Here is a 19,097-nt window from a genome sequence, read left to right as displayed (position 1 = left end):
ACAAGAATAAGTTTCCAAGAGGTAAGGAAAAAAAGCTGTTAGTCCTTTTAAGGTCTGGACTCAGAAGTTCCAGAACATTCTATTGGTCAAACCAGTCACAAAAGCAGACCAGATTCAAAGACAGAGGCTATAATTCTACACTTTCTGTGAGGAGTGGCATGCAGCTCAGGGACTGGAGAAATTTCAAGGGACAGCTTAGTAGACTGGGAACCACAGTAACGAAAACCCTCTTCTTCCTCACAGATTTCTTCTGTTAATGGATAATAAATGGAATAAGAATTAAGGGAATAGTTTGGAAGACAAAATAAATTATGAATAGTGCCTTTAAATTGTATTGAAACAGTAGAAAGATATATGATCTTGCTTATCTTTTGTGATGAAAATCATATAAGATTTGATTTCTTGATAACTTACACTATTTTTAAACTCTTGAGCAATCTGTGTACGGTTAAGAGATTTCTGACATTTATTTGTACACTAAGTTGATCAACTCTAGAATTTAGGCATTTGAACGTCTGTTGAGTTTTGAATCTCTCCAGAGTTAGGTAGATAGCTTTTGTTTCTGTACATTTAAAATATCTATTTAGAAAATATGTACAAGGTAAAAAAAATGAGAAGAAATAGTAATTTATGGGCGTCTGGGTGGCTCCGTGGGTTAAGCCGCAGCTTTTGGCTCAGGTCATGATCTCAGGGTCCTGGGATCGAGTCCCACATCCGGCTCTCTGCTCAGCAGGGAGCCTGCTTCCCTCTCTCTCTCTCTGCCTGCCTCTCTGCTACTTGTGATCTCTCTCTGTCAAATAAATAAATAAAATCTTTTTTAAAAAAAAGAAATAGTAATTTATTTTTTCATGAACATTTTGATACACATTTCATCAATTATTGATTAACCATTTTCTTACACTGGTTATAATCAGTATTGGATTCAGAGAGGGAAGCATTCATTATTGATATACTCTATAGGCTCTTTTTTTTAAATTCCATCTTTTACAAATAATCAAGATTGGGGCTGTCAAAATTACATTTTTATCATGTAAAAATTTTCAACTCCCTAAGTCCTAATGTTGAACAAATAATGCAGCTGGTTCTGCCTAGGAGGTTCTGTAAAGCTCCTCATGGTACAGCAATATTAAAGGAGACATCCCATCGTAGCTGGCTACAGGCAACACGTTTGCAAAACTGAGGGGAAATTGCCTATCTGTAATAACGAGTGAAAATTGTTAGACTCCTAGAAATACAGACAGGGTTGTAGGAGTCTTTGTAATCAGTATATCAGTCTTAAATCAAGGGAGTGACAAGGCTGATGTGAAGCAGATTAGATCAGCTGGTTTGGACCCAGCATGGAATACAGAAGTGGATCAATGGACAATAGTGAGCAAGGACAGATAGCAAACAGACATGGATGAAAATTAGAAGGATATCTGTAGCAGTTGTGGCAGAATGTTTTTTCAAAACCTCTGAAAAAATAAACCAGTAATAAATGTGGGGGGGTGCATAAATTTATCTGGTTATTATTTTTAATTGTGTTTATGCTTAAGTGAGCTGCTTCGTAATCTGTATATAATTAATTTTATCATGTGAGTTTAGCCATTCTCAATTAATCATTTCTGATGTCTTTGTAAACTGTTGAGCCGAAAAAACCCTTTCCAGAATTGTTAATCATAGGAAAGTAACTAGATATTTGTACTATCATTCTTTTTGCTCAGGGGCAACAGATGAGGCAAGAACACAACAGTGAATGATCCCATGCAGACTCATTCCTGTCTAAGACTGCTTAGGACAGTCACTGTGAAGTAACAGGTGCTCATAATAATGTCTAACATTTGTCTAATAATGTCTAATATTCTGTGTATTACATGTTTAGTCCCTTCAAGAACTCTACAAGGCAGATATTATTTTGATCCCCATTACTGATGGGGAAATTGAAGTACAGACAGTTAAGTTATATCCTCAAACTATGTTCTAATCAAGAAGCAAGTAGATGGACACATTAAAGAAAGTATAAATTTATATTATAAAATATAACTATATATATATATATATATATATATATATATATATATATATATTTTTTTTTTAGATTTTATTTGACCGAGAGAGAGAGAGCAAAGGAGGGAATACAAGCAGGGGGAGTGGGAGAGGGAGAAGCGGGCTCCCCATGGAGCAGAGAGTCTGACATAGGACTCAATCCCAGGACCCTGGAATCATGACCTGAGCCGAAGGCAGACACTTAATGACTGAGCCACCGAGGCACCCAAAGAAAATATAACTTATATCATCAGAAGAGATATACATCCAGACTTACATCCATGAGTCTGACTTCAGCTCAGTGGTCTGACACACTGCTTTGTGCTTCATTTGTTCTTTCATGGGTGAAAGTGCCTTGCCCCTGGAATTCATCATTCTGATCCTCCTGAACACTTATGAACTATTTATTCATTTAAAAGATTATCCTTTCCCCCAGTAACTTGAGATATTTACATGACAAAAATATGAACCTCATACTATATGCAAAAATTATCTCAAATGAGTCATGACCTGAATATAAAATCTAAAACCATAAAAATAAGAAAGAAGGGGCTGGATGGCTCAGTTGGAAAAGTACATGAGTACACCTCAGGGTTGTGCATTTGAGCCCCACATTGGGTGTAGAGATTACTTAAATAAGTAAACTTTAAAAAATTTTTCTAGAAAAAAAAATATGGTAGTGACAATGGGTTAGACAAAGATTTCTTAAATAGGACAAAATAGCACAAATTCTATAAGAAAATATTTGACAAAGTAAACTTTATCAAAATTAAAATATTTTATTATTCAGAAGATACTAGTAAGAAATTGAAAAGACAAGCCACAAACCAGGAGAAAATACAAACACGTATCTTATAAAATATTTATATCTAGAACATATAAAGAGTTCTTAAACCCAACAACAAGAAGATTAAAAAATTGTCAAGAAATAATAGATAAAATATTTGAACCCATACTTCAATAAAGAAAAGATTTAGTAAGCACAAGAAGGATACCCTATGTTATTAACTGGAAGATTAAAATTAAAACTTAAATCAAATACCACCAGATCTTCACTAGAATAGTTATATCAGAAGCCTAACAAATATCAAGCTTTGGTCAGAATGAGAAGCAAATGGAATTCTCACATACTGCTGGTGCAAAAGCAAAATAGACACTTTCACTTTTAGCCCTTTTGGAAAACAGTCTTAGTTGTTTTTGTTACGGTGAGTATTGTTACAATAAGTATACACTTACCATATGACCCAGTAATTCCACTTCTAGAAATTTACCCAAGAAAAATGAAAGCATATGTCCACACAAAGACTACTTTATAGCAGGTTGATTCATAAGCAGCAAAAACTGCCAAGAATTCAACAATCAACTTGTGAGTAGATAAATAAATAGTGGTATGTCCATACAAAGAGATACTACTCAGCTATATAAAGAAACTACTGATACATCCAAGAACACAGATGAATCTCAAAAGCATTATGCTATGAGAAAGAAGCCAGAAACAAAAGACTTCATATTCTATAGACCTATTCTTAAGAAATTCTTAAAAGGGCAGGCTGTAGATACAGAGGGCAGACAGGTGGTGGCCAAGGGTTGAAGGTGGAGACTGATTGAAAGGGATCATGAAAGAGAATGTTTTGGGCACCTGCGCCTCAATGTTTATGCAGCAATGTCCACAAGAGCCAAACTATGGAAAGAACCCAGCTGTCCATCGACAGATGAATGGATAAAGATGATATCACACACACACACACACACACACACACACACACACACACACACACAGAGGAATATTACATAGCCATCAAAAAAAGAAATCTTGCCATTTGCAAAGATGTGGATGTAACTAGAGGATATTATGATAAGTGAAATAAGTCAATCAGAAAAAGATGATTATCATACACTCTCATTGAAATGTAGAATTTAAGAAACAAGGCAAATGATCATAGGGGAAGTGAGGGGAAAAAAAATGAAACAAGATGAAACAAAGAGGGAGAGAAAACCATGCAAGACTCTTAATCTTAGGAAACAAACTGACAGAGGGGCGAGGGGTGGGAAAATTGGGTGGCTGTGTGATGGACATTGGGAATGGTATCTGTTGTGGTGAGTGCTGTGTGTTGTGTAAGACTGATGAATCACAGACCTGTACCCCTGAAACAAATAATACATTATATGTTAATAATGTTAATAATAAAAAAAAGATAAAAAATTTAAGAAAAGAACTCTTTGGGACTATGAAAATATTCTACATAATGATGGTGGCTACCCAACTGTACATATATGTTAAAAATCTCTGAGGTGTACACTTAAATGAATTTCAACTTTTGCAAATTACAGCTCAATAAACTGACACCCCAGAAAGTCTCTTTAGTCTATCATAACACAGCAGACTTGTTGAAGAGCTACATCATACAGAGTCATAAGCCTAAGCAAGATTATTTTTGCATCTTCTTCACTCACCTATAATTTTTTGCCAGGGTATTTGCTTGCCTATATATTGTTTCCAGTACCATTTTATTATCACATGAATTACCATCAAGTATTTTATGATGAAGGACTTTTGTTTTAAAACACATGTTTCAGGGTACCTGGGTGGCTCAGTGGATTAAGCCTCAGCCTTTGGCTCAGGTCATGATCTCAGGGTCCTGGGATCAAGTCCCACATCAGGTTCTCTGCTCAGTGGGGAGCCTGCTTCCCTCCCCACTCTGCCTGCCTCTCTGCCTAATTGTGATCTCTCTCTCTCTGTCAAATACATAAATAAAATCTTTAAAAAGATAAAACAATAAAAATAACACACATGTTTCATTGAATCACAAATACTAGATTCTGTGAATGCGAAATACTATTTTTGCACTGCCAACATTCAATCAGCGTATGAGGTGGGGGTGCTTTTTTGATTTCTAGGATGTTGAAGTCATTTCATCCCTTTAGGACACCCATTGGTGGTGATTGTTTATCCAAGTGGCTGCTGCCCAGATGAATGTAACAAAATCCTAAATACTTACAATTCATCTTGATTCATGATTTTATGCTTGTATATAAAAATTTGCATGCTAAACTTATTTCATCCAAAACTTCACATTTCAGATGAGGGGAGGTCTGAAAGCCCAGGTGCTTGTTTCCTGCCTGTTCTTACTCATCCACGTCCACATTTATGCAAATGCCAACAGAGTCTGGACCACACAGTATCTTAAAAATTGACTTTTAGAGAATTGATCGAACTGAAACTAAATAAAATAGTTTCTCATTCCCTTTTACAAATAAAGGCTTCTGAAGTGATATGGATAAAAGAGAGAACATGTTTCAAAGTTCAGCATGGAAAATAAGAATTATAAGAAAATAACAAGGATTATGTCATGCTTTCTGCTTAAAAAATGTGTTTTTTATACATTATCTCAGATCAAACCAAACCACAAGAGGATCAGCATGACTTGAGATTAACTCCCGAGAAATATTTTTTCCCTTGAATATAGAACATTTCTAAGAAGTTTCCTAACACCTGATCATCCCTGAGACACCTCAGCACAATACACACCTCACTGCACGGATGACATGTGTCATTCATTTAAAACCGTCACATATCACCTCCGTACATGGAATGCAAAGAGAATGATCACATCTCTCTGGTTGTTAGTGAAAACACACTTTTAAAGCGCTTTTTAAAAATCTATTAAAATCTTGTCATTTTATAATATAACCAAGTTCCTACTGTTTCAGAACAACTAATATCTCAAAGTGAAACATTTTTGGCACAGCCAAATCTAGAGTACACTTTGAGGCTCTACTCCCTGGATTTCTTCCAGGAGGAAAGTCAATTTGCCCGACTAAAAATAATGAAAAGCCACTGAGCACACAGATACATATTTTAGGAAAGTCAGCTCTAGGATGAATAATGAGTAGGAAAAGTTGCCATTGGGGATGCACAAAAGGAGATATGGGTGTGCACTTCAAGAACCTGGAAAAAGATGAATTTCAAAGAATTAAACTAATAACACTTTGCATTTTCATAACATAGCAGTAAGCAAAAAGCTTACATAATGTAGAATTCTAATCAAGGTAGTCATTTGTTTTATCCTTTTTTCCTGCTTTTAAAAATATTCAGGTATCATACAGAAATATGCACGGTATAATAAGAGGACAATAGATAAATAAATGTTGGCACTCCTGGTATTAGGCTGGAGAGCTAGTACACAAATGTACCTTTTCTTTCTCCCCACACTCTACTTAAATAATAGAATAGAGTTTTTAAGGCATAAGAACAGAAGATGGAAGTTAAAGCAGCAAAATCCTGGAAGAGATGGGCTAGTGATAATGACACAAACTACCTGGTGAATGGAATCCAAAAGCAGTAGGGGAGAGTGCCAACAATAAATCTGATTTATTCAATAGAACAGCAGTTGCTAGACCTTCCACCACTATGTACAAGGTCTGAAGAGTCTTCTTCATAGAATCTGACTAGTTAAGAGGAAAAATCTGGAAGATATGAAAATCTGAGGTTGATAAAAAAAAAAAAAAAACCAAAACCCCAGCCATATCCCCCTACAGTAAAATCATGGTACACAAGCCCTAACTCCATCCTCAGACCAAAAAGCACAAATAATCTGATTAAAATGGGCAGAGGACAAAAAGAGACACTTTTACAAACAAGACATACAGACAGCCAACAGACACATAGAAAGATGTTAACATCACTCATCACCAGGGAAATGCATGTCAGAACCACAATAAGGTATCACCTTATGCTTGTCAGTGTGACTAAAATCAAAAGGACAAATAGTAAGTGTTGGCAAGGATATGGAGAAAAAAGAATCCTCAGGTGCTGTTGGTAGGAATGCAAATTGGAGCAGTTACTGTGGAAAACGGTATGGAGGGTCCTCAAAAGAATTAAAAATAGAATTATCAGGGGCACCTGGGTGGCTCTGTCATTAAGCGTCTGCCTTCAGCTAAGGTCATGACCCCAGCGTGCTGGGATCAGAGTCCTGCACCAGGCTTCTTGCTCAGTGGGGAGCCTGCTTCCCCTTCTCCCACTCCCTGTGCTTGTATTCCCTCTCTCGCTCTCTCTGTCAAATAAATAAAATGTTAAAAAAAAATAGAACTTCCATATGATTCAGTAATTCTACTACTGGGTATTTACTCCCCCCCAAAATGAAAACTCTAATTTGAAAAGATAGATGCACTGCAATATTTATTGCAGCATTATTTATAATAGCCAAAATATGGGAACAACCCAAGTATTTATCCATAAATGAATGGATAATGAAGGTGTGGTATTAGTACAAAATGGAATATTTCTCAGCCATAAAGAGAATGAGATCTTGCCAGTTGGAACAACATGGATGGATCTAGAGGATACAATAGTAAATAAAATAAGTCAGTCAGAGAAAGACAAATACAATATGATTTCACTCATAGGTTGGAATTTAAGAAACAAACAAATGAACAAACAGGGGGAAAAAAATCCAAAAACAAAACAGACTCTTAAGTATGGAGAATAAAGAGCTGGTCATCAGAGAGGTGGGTGAAGGGATGGATGAAATAGATAAAGACGATTAAGAGTACCTTTATTATTATGAGCACTGAGTAATGTATAAAAATGTCAAATAATTATATTGTACATACAAAACTAATTTAACAATGTATGTTTACTATAGTACAATTTAAAAAAAAGAAAGAAAAAAAAAACCCAGGCACCTGAGTGGCTCAGTCAGTGAAGCAACGGACTCCCTTTTTTTTTTTCAAATATTTTATTTATTTATTTGAGAAAGAGAGAGAGCAAGAGCAAGAAAGTATGAGCAGAGGAGAGAGGCAGAGGGAGAGGGAGAAGCAGACTCCCCGCTAAGCAGGGAACCCGATGTGGGACTCGATCCCAAGATCCTGAGTTCTTGACCTGAGCTGAAGGAAGATGCTTAACTGACTGAGCTACCCTGGCATCCCTAAACGACTGACTCTTGATATTGTCTCAGGTCATGATATCAGGGTTGTGAGATCAAGCCCTGCATCGGGTTCTGCCCTCAGCATGGAGTCAGTTTGAGATACTCTCTCTCCCTCTCCCTCTGCCCCTGCCACTTGCATGCACACATGCTCTGTCTCTCTAAAATAAATAAATACAATTTAAAAAATTTTTAAAACCCCAACATCTGAGTAAAGCCTCTAAAGAAAAATATAATAACTTGGGGGAAACAAAGACTTATACAAAGAGAAGAAAATATAAAAATCATTAATATACTCAGGATATGAATAATCTCTTACATCCATAAAGACAGAAAAGGCACTGTCAGAAGAATTCCAAAAACAAAAAAAAAAAAAAAAGGAAAAAGGTAAAAAAAGAGACCTCTTTAACATTAAACAGCTGATTAACTGAGTGTAAACTCTGTAGAAGTGTTGTAATCTAAAATTGACTCAATCTCTCAAAAAGAAGAGCAGACAGATTAAGAGAAGAAAAATTTGGAAAGAAGTAATAAGAATCACTAACTAGTTCAGGAAGTTTAATATCTGAATAATAGAAATAATAGAAAAAGGAACATAGAAAATGAAGAGAGAAAAATCATTAAAAAATTTCTCAAGAAAATGTCCCCAGAATTGAAGGACATGCTCTTTTGGATTGAAAAAGCTCAGAACAGGGGAGCCTGGGTGGCTCAGTGAGTTAAGTGTCCAACTCTTGGTTTTGGCTCATGTCATGATCTCAGGGTCTTGAGATCAAGCCCCACACTGGGTTCTGTGCTCAGCATGGAGTCTGCTTGAGATTCTTCCCCTCTCCTTCTGCCCCTCCCCTATTGTCTCTCTCTGTCTCTCTCAAGCACAATAAATAAAATCTTTAAGAAAAAACTCAGAACAGTGGATTAAAATATACTACACTAAAACATATTCTGAAATTTCAGGAACCTGGTGACCAAGAGAACAGTAAAAAGCAGGTCACATTCAAACAATATCATCATAGGAACCTTAAAGATATATAGCAATAACTTTAAAATACTGAAGGACAGAGGTGTATTTAGGGACCCTGCATGAATGACTTTTCAACTTCAAGGTGGTACTTAATACATATTAAGTAGAAACTGTACTTCAAATTCTGAATGCTGATCTTTTCCCAGGCTAGAAACAGTGATACAATGCTCTCTCATGAGGCTGAGCAACAGTGGTGAGCCAAAGTTCCCAGTCAGCCACACCATCAGGAAACTGAACAACCATATGCTTACAACAATTCTGTACCCACAAAACCGTTCTGCTTTTCACTTCCAATACACTATTCAATAAATTACATGAGATAGTCAACCCTTTATCATAAAATAGGCTTTGTGTTAGATGATTTTGTACAACTGTGGGCTAATATGTTATGAACATGTTTAAGGCAGGCTAGGGTAAGCTATGATGTTCAGTAGGTTAGTGTACTAAATGCTCTTTTTTTTTTTAAAGATTATTTACTTATTTATTTGAAAGAGAGAGTATGCACAAGAGGGAGGAGCAGGGAGAGAGGGAGAAGCAGATTCCCCCTCTGATTAGGGAGCTGGACTTGGGGCTCCATCCCAGAATCCTGAGGCCACGACCTGAGCCAAAGGCAGATGTTTAACTCACTGAGCCACCCAGACGCCCCTTAAATGCCTTTCGATTACAGTATTTTCAACTTCCAATGGATTTATCAAGTCATATTCATCATTAAACTGAGGAAGATCTGTAAAGTATATCCAGCCAGACCAAAAATTGAAAGCGAAGGTAAAGACCAATTTGGACATGCAGGATGTTTAAAGTTTACCTTCCTTTCCTCCTCTTTCTCAGGAATCTATAGGAGGATGAACTTCACTAAAATGAAGATGTAAGTCAAGAAAGAGGAAGATATATTAAGGAAAAATTGCATACCTTCTAGAGAGACCAAAAGAATTCCCAGGTGATGGTGAAGACTGTGCCTTCAGCTGTACCTCATCAAAGAAGGAAAACAATCCAGATTAGAGCAGGGTATAAAGTTCTTCAGGAAGAGATTTCTTCACAAGACAAAACTGACAGAACACCTGATGTATTTCAACATCTTGAGAGGATAATTGTATGACCTTTAGGGAAAATATAAAACTATGCACGGAAAGCAAAATGATCAAGATTCACTACATGGCTTACTGTCAATTGTTTTGAGCCCTATCAAGAGAATGTGGGCTGGGACATGGCACTTGTGCAGTGGAGAGTGGGAGTGATGAAATTCAGCTCAATCTGAAAATTCTGTAGCAGAAAGTCAATAGGTCCTGCCTGAAATCAACAAACCAAGAAGCAGCAATAAAGCATGTTCTTTAGAGACACAGAAATACATCCCAAAATAATCCTCCAAAAATGAAAGTATGGGTGAAAGTAGACTGATGGTTTTTACAACAAATTTTATAAGAACTATTTGTCTCTTTGAAATCAGTATAACTTTGGTAAAAATGTTTTGAGGAGCATCGCCCTCTCTTCTCCCCTTGATGGCGTGTGCTCATCCATTGACATCTGTGTACTCTGAAAAGGGGGAATCATCTGACAAAAAAGTTACTTTGCCTGCTGTGTTTAAGGCTCCCATTTGACCTGATATTATGAACTTTGTTCACACCAACTTGCACAAAAACAACAGCTAGCCATACGCTGTCAGTGAATTAGCAGTTCATCAAATCAGTGTTCAGTCTTGGGGTATTGGCAGATTGGTGGCTTAAATTCCCAGAGTTCGAGGCAGTGGGACTCACCATTTCGGCCACGGTGCTTTTGGAAATATGTGTCATCGGGGCCGCATGTTTGTACCACCAAAACCTGGTGCTGTTGGCATAGTACAGTGAATATAATCAGAAGCCATATGCCATCCACTCTGCCCTGGCTGCCTCAGCCTTACCAGTGCTGGTCATGTCTAATGGTCATCATAATGAAGAAGTTCCTGAACTTCCTTTGGTGGTTGATGATAAAGGTGAAGGCTACAAGAATACCAAGGCTGTTTTGTTTTGAAAGAAACTTAAAGCCTGGAATTATATCAAAAAGGTCTATGCCTCTCAGCAAATGAGAGCTGTCAAGGGCAAAATGAGAAACCATCATTCTGTCCAGTGCAAGGGACCCTGTATCATCTACAATGAAGACAACGGTATCATCAAGGCCTTCAGAAACATCCCAGGCATTACTTGACTTAATGCAGGCAAACTGAACATTTTGAAACTTGCTCTTAGTGGGCAAGTGGGACGTTTCTACATTTGGACTGAAAGTGCTTTCCACAAGCTAGAAAATCTATATGGCACTTGGCATAAGACTGCCTCCTTCAAGAGTAACTACAACTTTCCCCACACATAAGGTATTAACACAGACCTTAGCAGAATCTTGAAAAGTCCAGGGATCCAAAGAACCCTCTGAGCACCACCCAAGAAGATCCATCACAGGGACCTGAAGAAGAATCCACTGAAGAACCTGAGAATCATGTGGAAGCTAAACCCATATGCAAAGACTCTGTGCCAGAATACCATTCTTTGCCAGACCAAGAATCACAAACTCCAGATGGATAAGGCAGCAGCAGCATTAGAAGCCAAATCTGATCAGAAGGGGTTTCTAGGCAAGAAGCCTGTGGTACAGAAGACAAGGAAGAAGGCTGCTGGTGTGATGAAGCAGAAGAAACCTTTGATGGGAAAAAAGGCTGCAGTTACAAGAAACCAGCAGCTGACAAGATGCCTGCAAAAAAGAAACCTACCACGGAAGGCAAGAAGCCTGCTGCCTAAAAACTTACATTTGTTTATTCTATAGAAGTCAAATCGTTTTGGACAACTAATTTTGAATAAAGATCTGATTAAAGACTGAAAAAAATGTTTTAAAAGAGCAATATAGAGACTATGGACTCTGAAAAACAAACTGAGGGTTTCAGAGGTGAGGGAGGTGGGGGGAAAGGGTTGACCTGGTGACGGGTATTAAGGAGGGCATGTATTGCATGGAGCACTGGGTGTTAAATGCAAACAATGAATCTTGAAACACGACATCAAAAACTAATGATGTACTGTACGGTGACTAACTAACATTAGAAAAAAAAGACTTGCACAAATAGATAAAAATTTTTTAAAAGAGCAATATAGCAAGTGGTTACTTATGGAGATTATATATATACAGCAATAAAACATAAAAGAGCACCAACTTCCTAATGTGATGTGAATATTGGTAGCATAAGATGAATTTTTCAATAACATCATACATGGAATTAGTAAGTACATATCTCAAAAATTTCAGATAGAAGTGAAGATGACATTGTCAAATCTCTAGCAGCCTATGACCTAAAGTGAACACCATTACACTCCACTGCTTTGACATAATAAAGTGGAAACTAATGAGAGGTAGCTTTTTGCAAGTTGCTTACATTTATTATAGAATTAGATAACAAAACAAAAAGATTCTATTTAAAATTACCCAATTCAGGGCACCTGGGTGGCTCAGTGGGTTAAGCCTCTGCCTTTGGCTCAGGTCATGATCTCACTCCTGGAATTGAGTCCCACATCAGGCTCTCTGCTCAGCAGGGAGCCTGCTTCCCCCTCTCTCTCTCTGCCTGTCTCTCTACCTACTTGTGACCTCTGTCTGTCAAATAAATAAATAAAATCTTTTAAAAAAATAAAATTACCCAATCCATCATAACTAAACTTTCCTATTAATATACTCAACAGGGGGTGCCTGGGTGGCTCAAACAGGTAAGGGTCTAACTGTTAGTTTTGGCTCAGGTCGGGATCTCAGGGTCCTAGGATCAAGCCCCACATCAGGCTCCTCGCTCAGCACTGAACCTGCTTGTCCCTCGCCCTCTGCTCCTCCCCCTTCTCCCTATCTCTCTCAGTAAAAAGTAAAATCTTTTTTGAAAAAATGTACTCAACATGCCCATACATATTTCTTGGAGTAGTGGTATAAGGACTCACAGATGGTATCTGTAAAAATCCATCTTTCATTTGTGCTTTTCCAAGTAGTTGCTAGACTTTGACTATGAATTGGATCTGGTACAAGCCTGTAACCTTCAAGCATTATGAAAGTGGAGGGACAGCATATACACCTGCCACAGGGGCAACTAGTGACACTGAGTTATGAAAGTTCAGGGTGCTATACTTAAGAACTTTCATATGCTGATCTTACACATAATTACTGGATATTTCATCTCTGCTACCCACATCAATATGTCTATAGGTTTCAAGTGGATATAAATTAATGTTATGTTGATCTTGAGAAGATGTGGCATCCTTCACTGAATGTTGACAAATCTGTGGACTGAGGAAGGTTTGGTACTGTGGTAAGAACTAGATTTACAGTTCTTTGGACTATTTGGAAAATTGTTCACACTTTGGACTTTTTTGGAAAATTGCCTGTTGATCATACAATGATGGCAAAGATGCATGTGAGTAATTTGAACTAATCTTCTTAAAACATCAGTCAAATAAATCAGTATTTCTAAATTAATAAACTATATATTACTTTAAAAATGTATAAATAAACAAATAAATGACATATTAAGCTTAAGAGAAGAGAATGCTTGGGAAGAGAAAGGAAGCCAGGGGAAAAGAAAGGAAGCCAGAGTAAAAGCTAGGGGCCCCAAAGTGCAATCCACGAGATCTTTCAAGATCATTTGGTGGTCCTCTTCAAGGAGACATTATGGGATACTGAGAATGACTATGTCATATGACACTCCTACAACAAATACAATGGTGAGTTCAATGATTTGCTGGATGTAGTCTGATGGCAAATACCAAAGAGTAGGTTAAGTCAAAATAGTATCATGAAAATACAAATAATCTAGCCCATATTCCCAGTTCTCTGATGATTTGTCTCAAGAAGGAGTGTGTGTGCTGAACACTGCTTAGCACTAAGATTAGAAAAATCCAGGTTCTGGAACCCTCCTACACTGTTGGTGGGAATGCAAGCTGATGCAACCACTCTGGAAAACAGCATGGAGGTTCCTCAAAATGTTGAAAATAGAACTACCCTATGACCCAACAATTGCACTGCTGGGTATTTACCCTAAAGATACAAACGTAGTGATCCGAAGGGGCACGTGCACCCGAATGTTTATAGCAGCAATGTCTACAATAGCCAAACTATGGAAAGAACCTAGATGTCCATCAACGGACGAATGGATAAAGAAGATGTGGTATATATACACAATGGAATACTATGCAGCCATCAAAAGAAATGAAATCTTGCCATTTGCGACGACGTGGATGGAACTAGAGGGTATCATGCTTAGCGAAATAAGTCAATCGGAGAAAGACAACTATCATATGATCTCCCTGATATGAGGGAGAGGAGATGCAACATGGGGGGTTGAGGGGGTAGGAGAAGAAAAAATGTAACAAGATGGGATTGGGAAGGAGACAAACCATAAGTGACTCTTAATCTCACAAAACAAACTGAGGGTTGATAGGGGGAGGGGGATCGGGAGAGGGGGTTGGGGTTATGGATATTGGGGAGGGTGTGTGCTATGGTGAGTGCTGTGAAGTGTGTAGACCTGGCGATTCGCAGACCTGTACCCCTGGGGATAAAAATATATGTTTATAAAAAATAAAATTTAAAATATGAAAAAAAAAAAAAAAAGAAAAATCCAGGTTCTCATCCTAGGTCAGCTATTTATAAGATGTGTATGTTCCTGGGCAACTCGGCCATGATAAAATTCTATGATTTGGTTATCTTACTCTGAATTAACTTAATGAGATAACTCTTTATATCCAGCAGAAATAAGTCCCATGAGTAGGTGGGAGGATAATGGTGGCTGAGATGAAGCAGTCATAGGAGGACCTTGAGGTTTAGGAGAACAATGGTATATCACTTTGCTTGGGCTGCCATGACAAAATATCTCACAGTGGATCTCTTAAACAATAGAAATTAATTTTCTCACAGCTCTCGGGGCTGGAAGTCTAACATCAAAGTGCCAACCAGATTGGTTTCCTTTGAAGTATCTCTTCTTGGCTTGCAGATGGTCACCTTTTGCTACCTCTTCAAATTCCTGGGTACATAAGCCCCTTGTATTTCTTCTCATGTGTCCACATTTTCTCTTCTTATATGGACACAAGTTAAATTCTATTAAGGCCCACTCTAATGGCCACATTTTAACTTAAACACTTCCTAAAAGGTCCTATCTCTATAGTCATATTTTGAGGTACTGAGAGTTAAGACTTCAATATATGAATTTGATGGGTACACAATTCAGTCTGCAAAAACTGGAAAGAAGACAAACCAGAGCATGATAGAAATGCAATGAATGAGAGATGAGAAGACACCAAAGCCAGATTTGGTGTCCTTCCCAGCCCAGCTTTAAGGTGGCTTGATTCCTGCCTCTCAGCTGTCTTCCTAAGAGCTCAGAGAGAGTCTGAAAGTGAAAAAAAATCCTTGGCCTCATCCTCCAACCCCAAAGAGTGTGGGATGATGAATCAAGGAGGTGAAAGGGAGAAGAGGATGTGAGCCAGCTATACTGTAAAACTCTCAAGAATGCTAGAGTTGAGAGGGAAGTTCACACTGAGGCTCAAGGACTAGCCCTTTACCTCTTCACCCTTCTGTAGGGCACATCATGGAGAAGGTCCTCCTCTTTTTATTCTTCACCAGCCCCCCAAGCCAGCTATGGTGACCCTCTAGAGCTATTCATGAAGGGAAACCATGCATGGACATATAAATTATATAATGCTGAGGACATCCTTGGGTCCACAGACTTAGTGCACATCACTATCCTCTTTTCTATTACTTTATGCAATATGAAAAATGTCATCTTTTAATTTTCAGCATAAAACTATTCAGAAATTAAGTTGCTTTAGGTTCTAATCTAGTCTAAGGGGCAAAATATGTTCCTGCTTCCAATGGCAGTTAAGACATTAATTATATATTATAGTAAAAAATATGTAGCACCCACTTTGACACCAAAGCATTTTAGCATTGGCTGAATTTCAGGCTACTGAGATACTTTCCCTGGAAAAGTTTGCCACCTTCCACTGTCCTATGGTATTCATATCAGGTAAAATGGAATGGTTATGACACTCGCGAAATTTTTTACAGTGAAAACTTATGGGAGAATAGTATTCTAATTACAGTAATTTGCCACTAATGTTTAAAATAATTTCACATATAAAATCCATAAAATTGAGAAATATGTCTCTGAGATATGCAAATGTTTTGGTTGGTTTTTCAAAGTGATTAGTCTGTAGCAGCATAATTAGACATGAGCAAAGAAGATGATCGATGCAGGTGAATTGTTTGACTCCCAGTTAATATATTTGCGTCAAATTCTATTACTATTAAATTGTTCACATTTATTTTTTGAGAGTACCAAGTCTCCTCTGTCTCACGTTTACATATTTTGCATCTGACAACCAAGTTTCCTGTTGTAAGATATTTGTACAGTGATTTACAGTTGCAACAAACTGAACAATCTTCAGCCATCAGCCAACATATTTTACTCCCACATTACAAAGTGGTTTTTGTGCTTCAGAAAATATTCAGCAGAAATTCACTATGAGGGTTCTCATCTGTGGCCAAACTCAAGTGACTGAATCCAGCTACAAAATGTACTCCTGATTCTCTCTCTCCCCCTAATTTTTATTCCCATTGCCATGACTCTAATTTGGGTGTTCATTAGCTAATTCCTGAATTATACCAGAACCTTCCTCACAGAGTTCCTTAGTTCAGGGTCTACTCAATCCCTGTACTGATTTGTCTTGTACCTAACAGTACATTAATCCTGCTATAGCACTACTGTTATCAGACTACTCCCATCTACTACTTTGTTTTCTCAAAAACATGCACATTGAATTTCAAAGTAGACTGCAGAGTCTATACTCTGTATTCAAGGCTCTCTTTTATGGACTGCATGCTTGTGCCCCCGCCTCACAGAATTTATGTTGAAACCTAAGTGTCCAGAGTAATAGTATTTAGAGATGTGCCCTTTGGGAAGTAATTGGGTCACAAAGGTGGAGCCCTCATCATAGGATTAGTGATATAAGATTAAAAGATATAAGAGAGCTTGCTTCTCTCTCTGCCATCTGCCATGTGAGGATACAATGAGAAGATGGCAATCCTCAAGCCAGGAAGCAGACTCTCACCAGATACCAAATACGCCAGCTATTATTGGACTTTCCATCAACTACAACTATGAGAAATAAATGTTTGTTGGTTAAGCCACTCACTCTATGACATTTTGTTAATAGCAGCCTGAGCTAAGACATCCTCCAAAAATGATATTTCAATCCAACTTTTCAGTTGCCCAAACCAAACCCTAATTTCACATCTATCTCTGTACTGAAACCTGCATATACAGTAATTATAATCCACATCTTTCCTCACTTGTCTATCAACCTAGAAAAGTCTCTTATTCTTATTACCTAACCTACACTTTTTGATTTTATCCCATCTTCTAAAATTTTAGCCCATCTTCTAAACAAAGAAGATGGGATAAAATCAGTAATTAATCATTCCAGGCTACAGTGATCTCCCCGAGTAATCTCTGATCTCTTATTCCATTTAATTGCTATATTAAAAAAGCACTTTAGGGGCGCCTGGGTGGCTCAGTGGGTTAAGCCTCTGCCTTCGGCTCAGGTCATGATCTCAGGGTCCTATGATCGAGCCCCGTATCAGGCGCTCTGCTCAGCAGGAAGCCTGCTTCCTCCTCTTTCTCTGCCTGCCTCTCTACCTGCTTGTGATTTCTGTCTGTCAAATAAATAAATAAAATATTTTTTAAAAGCACTTAAATGTAGAATCAGGTTATATTTTGTTTAAGTGCATTTTTCTAACAAAACTATATTTGCTTCAATGGGAGAAAAGTGTTTTACTTCTCATTTGATTTATCCAACATGTTTCAGATTATTAGTCACATAGTAGAGATGGATGTAGACATAGATATCCAGACACAAAGGAGATAAGTACTTACTTAATTCATCACATTAGTCAATTATATATTCATTATATTACTATCAATCAATAAGATTTCCTCACATTTGCGATTGCTTATTAGTTCTGTGATCTTGGGCAAGTTGCTTAACCACTCCAACTCAGTTTCTTCATCTGTAAAATGGAAATGATAATAGTCTCTCCCAAATTGGTTCACCGTGAGGATTAAATAAATAAAAACACTTGGAAAAATACCTAGCGTGTAGAAAGGATTCGATAAGTGTTTTATCACAACCACCATCATCATCATCAACATCTTTTTTTAAATTATTATTATTTTTTAATTTATTTGACAGACAGAGATCACAAGTAGGCAGAGAAGCAGGCAGAGAGGGGAGGAAGCAGGCTCCCCACCAAGCAGAGAGCCCGACGTGGGGCTCGATCCCAGGACCCTGGGATCACGACCCGAGCCGAAGGCAGAGGCTTTAACCCACTGAGCCACCCAGGTGCCCCCATCATCAACATCTTTACCTTCTTCTTCAACATCTCATCAGATAGATGAGTCTACTCATGGACCCTACTTTCTTTCTTTCTTTCTTTTTTTTTTAAAGATTTTATTTATTTATTTGACAGAGAGAGATCACAAGCAGGCAGAGAAGCAGGCAGAGAGGGGAGGAAGCAGGCTCCCCACCAAGCAGAGAGCCCGACGTGGGGCTCGATCCCAGAACCCTGAGATCATGACCTGAGCCGAAGGCAGCGGCTTAACCCACTGAGCCACCCAGGCACCCCTCATGGACCCTACTTTCATTCAGTCTGTCGGTTAGCAAATATTGGTGTTCCTTGTAGCCCACGTAGCTTATTTCTAATGCAGTCATTTTCAAACATTGCACTTCAGAGCCCCTCCATGATCATCATGGAGGAAGTTGGGGGAGCAAGAAAGCCTATCTCCAAGCCACCTTAGACCTAAGTTAACCAGAGCAGCAAAGCTTTTATCTGAATTACAAATGAACAACAGCTATGAGCCTAGAAACAAAGGTTCTGATATATAAATCCAACCACAAATGTTATTGCCTTCATGGGCTCTGGAGCTCCCAAGCTTGTAGTTTTTCTGTTGTCCACTCTTTTATAAATGGTGTTATCCAAACCTCCATGCACAGGCTTACAAAAGATTACGTACTACAACTTTACTTTCCCCAAAAGTCCCACTACTTTTCCTCTATCTCCTTATTCCAGGTTTCATGGTCTGCTCTGCAGGAAGTAAAATA

General features: G+C 38.0%; 1 pseudogene; it reads left to right on the top strand.

Moving 5' to 3' along the window:
* Positions 1–10,460: 10,460 nt before the first annotated feature.
* LOC125078311 (60S ribosomal protein L4-like) lies at positions 10,461–11,723 on the top strand (annotated as a pseudogene).
* Positions 11,724–19,097: the final 7,374 nt, after the last annotated feature.

This window comes from Lutra lutra, chromosome 1, assembly GCF_902655055.1.
Source record: "Lutra lutra chromosome 1, mLutLut1.2, whole genome shotgun sequence".
In the NCBI taxonomy this organism is placed as follows: domain Eukaryota; kingdom Metazoa; phylum Chordata; class Mammalia; order Carnivora; family Mustelidae; genus Lutra; species Lutra lutra.
This window is presented reverse-complemented; position numbering and strand designations above follow the sequence as displayed.